Source organism: Quercus lobata, chromosome 5 (genome assembly GCF_001633185.2).
Source record: "Quercus lobata isolate SW786 chromosome 5, ValleyOak3.0 Primary Assembly, whole genome shotgun sequence".
NCBI classification, from domain to species: Eukaryota; Viridiplantae; Streptophyta; class Magnoliopsida; order Fagales; family Fagaceae; genus Quercus; species Quercus lobata.
This window is the reverse complement of record NC_044908.1, coordinates 83,847,021-83,853,982: the sequence shown is the minus strand read 5'-3', so window position 1 is coordinate 83,853,982 and position 6,962 is coordinate 83,847,021. Positions and strand designations below refer to the sequence as shown.

The following is a 6,962-nucleotide window of genomic DNA, read 5'->3' as shown; positions in this document are numbered from 1 at the left end:
TTTATTACAATGGCTTGCATCGATTTTTTTTTTTTTCATTGCAATAACACCTATTACAACGACATTAATTGTTATTGCAACAACTTTTTTCGTTGTATTAAGTCTTTTTTCTTGTAGTGATTGTCTAAAACACTTTCAGTCTTTCTTCCTTTTTCTTCTTTCTTTTGCATTCTAACTCGTACATAGTAACAAAGGCTAGCACATCCGGATCCGATTGTCATATCTTTGAAGAACATGATCTGGAAGTTGATGAACGAGCTCGGAGAAGCAATTGAGGAGGTGAACTTTGTAACACCCCGACCGAACTTTATAGTTAACCTATGTGTTCAAGTGGTTAATTATTATTTGAATCACTTACTTTCTAAAATTGATATAAGAGTATTTAATAAACATATTATTTTATAATGCCATTGAGTAAGAATTGTAAAGATTATAAATAATTGAATGACTAATTATACTATGAATATATACTAAGTATGTACAAAATTATATTAAGTGGTTAAGTTGTTAGATATATAGTTGTTGGTGTTTAATTAAGTATAAAGGTAAGGACATATGTGCATAGTTGTTTTATTATTTGGGGCTTTCTAGAATATAGAACTATGGGAGGGTGAAAAGTATAAATGCTAAAAATTGTAATGGTGAGTCATACCCTCTTCTTTCCTTAGTAAGACATGTGTCCCACCAAAACTTTATTCCTTATCTTTTCTTGACTACACCAAAAGGTTCAACTCTAATTCTCTTTTCCCATTCCTTTTTCTTTGTTCTTATTTCCTTCCTCTTCCCTTGTTCCCACACGGCAGTACCTTACTTCTCACCGACAGCCCTCCCTCTCTCGTTGAAACCATATATCTTTCTCTAAGAAGGAATCAAACTCTTACTAAAATTTCAGCTTCAGTTGTGGGTAAGTATATATGTTTATTTTCTGTTATGGGTATTTTAATGGTGGTATGGTTTGCTTTAGTTTCATTTCTATGTTCTCTAATATGATTGTTAGAAACTGAAATTTGTGGTTTGTAAAATTAGGAAATCATGGATTCGTAAGTCTATATATATATATATATATATATATATATATAGTTTTAAGAAGCTTTGAAACTGTGTTGGTGATTTGTTGAAGGTAGATTATGATTTTTATTAATTAATGATTGAATATGATTAAGAAAGTAAGATAAAGTTAGGGTGAGTACTTTTGATGTTACTGCTGAGATTTTTGTTGTATTTAATTTTGCTATAAATGGTTAAATGACTGTATATAAATGTTTTCTAACATGTCTTATGAGTGTATAAAAATCCCCATATGAAAATACTATCGTTTGATAATTGTTTGTGAATTTACAAGAAAATGTTGCAAAGTTGTCACTGTGATTGATTCTGTGTTTACGCATGCTAAATTATGTATTAAATTGTATATAGTGAATTAGGATAGTAGAAGTAGTTCTTATGAATTCTAAGACATATATGGTACAAATGAAGTGGTCTCACAGCTGTTGGATCAATATAAAAATAATGGTTTAATTTCTAAGTTGCATGAAATTCTGTCAGGATAGATTTGAGCATGTTGTTTTGTATGATTTTTAATAAATTGTGGCTTTATGCTTTGACTCTGAAATTGATATGGTATTTACTAGACATCAAAGAGGAATGACTCTGTATAATTTCATGAATATTTGATGTGTTTAGATAGCCCATTTGTATTTTACAAATAAGGCATATGCTGTTGAAATGAGCAGTAAACAATAAATGATAACTTTGACTTTGAGGATTTAATTCTAAAGTTAGGCTGAATGTTTTGAGCTATTATTTAATATGCTTATCTTTTGGTTTGTCTGGATCATAGATAGATTTTGTATAACTTGGTTCAAGGTTTTGTACTCAAAGGAGGGGTTCTAAACCATTCGACGGTTGTATTTATGAAGCTGTTTTATTCAACATGATGTATGTTGCCTTATGAGTGTAATATGGTTACATGCAAGGTTGTTAGAATCGGGATCCTACGTAAGATCGTGGGAGATAGGTGGGATCATGGATCGTAAGATCTTACATTATTTAAGGAAAAAACAAAAAATACACATTGGTATGTTAAATAATCACATAAATTATACATTCATTGATATAATTACCATACATCACTACATCCATTTGTAAGCATCATTTAAAGAGGTAAAAAACCTCAAAATGTGACACTTTATTGGGATATTTATTATTTGGGTCCAATTGACACTCTCTCTATATTGGAGTGGAAAAACTTGGTCTATTGAGATTTTATTTTTCATTTGGGTCAAACTGGGCCTTCTGTTAAGTTAAAGAAGATTATAAGAAACCAAGGTTGTTTAGGATCGTCAAAATCGTACGATTCTACTGATCTTGAACAATCGCTAAAATCCTTGAAGGATCCGGATCGTTTTAAGTAAATGGAATCGTAAAATCGTAGGATCGTAAGATCCAGACTAAGATTTTGACAACCATGGTTACATGACCATGCTTAAAGGATTTTATGTTTATGCATGCATTATTACCCTAAGCTCAAAGCATCTTTTGAAATGAAATTGGCTCTTCTAGAGATATAATATTAATATGAGAAGGATGGTATATCTTTAGGTTGGTACATCATTTGTTGATATGTGCATAATATGTTTGTGGGAACCTCATTGAGGTGGGATTAGGATTTCTTTGATTCTAAGAGATAGGCTTTGAGATTAATGTGTAAGTTTATGTTAAAGAATAATGGATAGTAATAAGCTTTGATTTTGGTTTAGGTGTTACCAGTCGCCAAGTCTAAGCTCCTTCGACTGTAGGCTTTTGATTCCTCTTCTTTCAGGTAAGGAATAAGTTATATAAGCATTTGGTAAGTCATGAGGTTATTTTAAAGTATATTATGTATTAAAAAATTTTTTATTAGAAATATGACGTATAATCATGTTTCAGACAAAGATATGTTTGTGAGTTCTCGAAACTTTATGTATATGATTTAAGTATATTGATGCTGTTACTAATTCCATGAACATGATGTTTAAAGAAAATAATGGAAATACTTTTATTATGAAATGTTATGCAAATTATGAATTTCAGTATGATGTATAAGTATGAAATGTTTTCGGGTTATGTCTTCTGGTGATCTAAACTCTGCCAGTAGGGGTTAATTACTGGCTTTCCATGGAAAATATTATCTGATTGGCCATTAAAAGTGGGACTGGCTTTGCTATACCCGCCCTTGTTGGTTACGGCCAACTTGTGGAGGATGCCAACCTACCCACATGGTTGAAGATATGTATTACAGTGTGATCCCGAGAATACCCGGCATTGTGGGGGAATACTGGATGCCTAGCACAGTGATGCTAGAAGCCTCCCAAATAAGTACAAACTTATCAGATATGGACTAACAAATATGTTATGAACAGCTATATTATGTTATTGATCATGAGAGAATGATTTTGTTTAAATGCATTATAAAAAGTTGAAAGCTCTCATGAAAAGAATAAGTTTCTGATGGAAAGAAAAGTTGTTCTTTAAAGATAAAAGTTCTGAAATTCTGTTGTGCTTTAAAGATAAAGAATTTGATGAAAAGGTTTTAGTGTTCTGTAAAGATAAAGTTTCTGATGAAAGTACAAGTTTATATTAAAAAGTTATTAGATATCTGTTCTTTATGAAACGTTAGGTTTTATGATTATGAATGTTATAATATTTTACAAGAAGAAGTTTATGAAGAAAAGTTTTGTTATTCTTTAAGATGTTTCTAGTTTAAGACAAGGTTACCAATTATCTAATTTAAGTTAAAATGATTATTTTGTAATGAAAATATATATGTGTGTGTGTGTGTGTGTGTGTGATTTTAAATAATCAATATTATATTTGGTGACTTTGTAAGAAATGAAAGAAGTTCAATCTGAAAGGTTTTGGTAATATTATTCCGATAAGAAAAATGAGAACAATTATTTACCTATGAAAAGCATATAAGTTATTATTATGAATAGTATAAAATACTATGCATGAAAAAATGTTCTCCAATCTGAATATTCATAGAATGAAATGATTTGATTTACATACATTCTTATTAAATTCTTATATATCTTATTCTTACTGAGCTATGTAGCTCACCCTTTCCACTCTTTCAGTCAACAGGTTTTATTTTGGAGTAGAGGGAGCCTTAGTCGAGTTTTGAAAGGAGCTGGTTTTAGTTTTAAAAGTATAGATCCCAAATTAGCATTTTGATGTTTAGCTTTGTAGTATTGTGTATTTTAGGATCTAATGAAAGTTGTGTGCTTTAAAGTATTAAGAGATGTATTATGTGAAATTTAGAATTTGAGTGACTGGTGGATTATGTTATTCTTTGAGTACAGTTTAGATGCTCTGAATGTCAAGTGAAAAAATTATATCATTTAAGTTAAGAAACAAGAATAAAAAGAAAGAGGGAAGCTTTTGTAAAATTTTAGTTGATTCTTATTAATACCAGGTTTAGGCTTGATATTAACATGCCGGTCATGGTCACAAATCCGGGTATCGGGTTCGAGATGTGACAAACTTTGCTCAGTTGAAGCTGAAGAAGGCGGAACACAATGCCAAGAGAGTGTTTGAGAAGCTCAAAGACATGAAGGTGCTTCCCATTTCTAACATGGAGGAGGCACAGTTCATCCTCTATCTTCAGACTGAGTTGGGCTTTGCCAGAAAAGGAAAGCTCAGCTTCGAGTTGTCAGTTGAGGCAAGAGGTGAGCTAGTAATAATAATAGGTGAAACTGAGAGAAATTCAAATTAGAATTCCAAATTAGAGTTCCAATTTTGCCCAATGTTTCTTAAATTATTTATTCTTAAAGAGTTTTATTTCTTAATTTTAGAATAAAATGTGGGACCACATCATAAATATTTATTCAAGTGAGTTATTAAGTACAAAAACCAAAGAGTTTAGAATAAATGAATCATAAAAAAAAAAAAAAAAAAAAGTGCTTCACAATAATTTAAAAAAACAAAAACAAAAACATGGACAATTTACATTTTATACCTAATAATATCCTTACAAATTTTTTTAAAGAGTTAATGTAGGGTGTCCGAGGATCGAGGAGGGACGAATAAGAGGTAATACTCATAATTTTGCCCGAAGAGCCTATTCAGCTTGAGGACTCCATCGGTCCGAGAATGGAAGGAAAGGAGAGGTACTATTGTATGAGTGTCCTCTCAGAAGGAAGCATTACGGGGAAGGGCCAAATTAGTGGGAAGAAGTTTCCTGCAAAAGTTTACCTACTACCTCCACATTGAATGCATATCAACAACCTTATCAACTGCATTAATAAGGAAATGACACTTGAACTGTAGATTTATTGCTAGGCAACCCCTTCTACCACCTTCAACAGAACTTTGATGGGACAAATGTCATAAAGGAAGCTCTGAAGTATACAGGTGGAGGGCTATGATGCAAAGGAGAGGAGTATATAAGGGAGGGGAACCTCCCAGTTAAAGGGATCTGGACTATTCTTTGAAAAGCATAATTAAGGAGATAAGAACTTAAACAGTGGAGAGAGACCTGAAAGTAGACTTGTATAAATTCTTGTATAAGAACTTATCCTCGGATTGACCCGAGGAAAACATTAATCTTAAACACTCTTTGAATCATTCTTCTTTGTTCGTATTTGTGTCTTTGGACTCAAGGCTAACTTAATTTATTTACACCAAAATCATTTTCCCATTCTTTATACAAATTCTATTGTTTTGGGCTTAATTTAAAGGACAAGGCCTCGCTATTCTCAATGGGCTTGGGCCATCAATTTTCTAGCACCTACAATTAACAAAATATAAAAATGACTATCAATAATATTTAAATTATATATATATATATATATATAGGAATTATATTATGCATCTTATTGTATATCTTTTAGTGTATCCATGCATATGCATGTGGGTACAAACTAGTTTTAGTAAAGAAAAAGTCTTCCAACTTATAAGGGTTCAATAAGCATTCATAATTAACACCGTGCAGTGCCAACTCAATGATATAAGTTATTGATGCGGTCATCTAAGGCCCCAAGTAAAAAAAAAGGCCTCCAAATTTTAACTAATAGTATTAATTAAGCCAAAATATTAACCAATAAATAAAATAATATTTTTTATCAAATGAAAAACAAACAAAAAAGAAAAAGAAATGCTACATTCACAATATTTTTCACAATACTTTTACAATAAATCCTAAATAGCAAGTTGTTACAAGTTGTTATTGATAGCAAAAAAATAATTTTAGTAGTAAGTTCAAATAGAAAGCAAGAAACAACTTAATATCTAAAATTTGTTGTGAAAAATATTGTGAATGTAGCACTTCTCCAAAAAAAAAAAAAAAAAGAAAGAAAGAAAGAAAGCAATACACACAAAAATTCACAACAAATGTAAAAAGTTTTGTCAAATTTTTTGTGTTTATAAATTTTCTATAAAAAAAAAAAAATCTACATGATTCATGTTAATTAATAGTAATTTTGCATATAAAACAAGATAATTAATTTTCGTCTTAGGCCCCCAAATGCATCAAGTCGCCCTACCACCGCGCACCCTTAGTGTGATGGTCACTCTACAAGTATAAAGTTCTTGTGGAGTAGAGGGGGGGAGAAAAGCCGAGGTTCAAGTCTCCAAAAGAAAGTTGCACACACATATACACTTAGATTATACTAAAGTATAATTTCTATCTTGTATAAAAATAAAAATAATAGCATTCGCAATTAAGAGCTGCATGAATTAAGAGAAATGACATTATGAAATGTTAGAGTAGAATTTATATTTGCAACCCGCAATTAACCTTATCGAGAGGCCAAAAGGGTAATTTCATACCCCTAAGGTAGCATCATATTTCTAACTGTTGGATCCTCAATCACTTCTCATAAAACATATCTCGATGTCATAACAATCAAAACGACTAGTCACGTAACTCAATCAAAACATTGGATCGAAAGATGTCGAAGAATCAAGTTTCAATGGTAAAGATT

General features: G+C 31.1%; 1 long non-coding RNA gene across 1 annotated transcript; it reads left to right on the top strand.

The window, feature by feature from the left end:
* Nucleotides 1–755: 755 nt before the first annotated feature.
* On the top strand, nucleotides 756–5,520 carry LOC115993156. Its single transcript, XR_004092788.1, has 4 exons — nucleotides 756–904; nucleotides 2,760–2,821; nucleotides 4,116–4,706; nucleotides 5,038–5,520. It is a non-coding gene; the product is annotated as an uncharacterized LOC115993156 (long non-coding RNA).
* The last annotated feature ends 1,442 nt before the right edge of the window (nucleotides 5,521–6,962 follow it).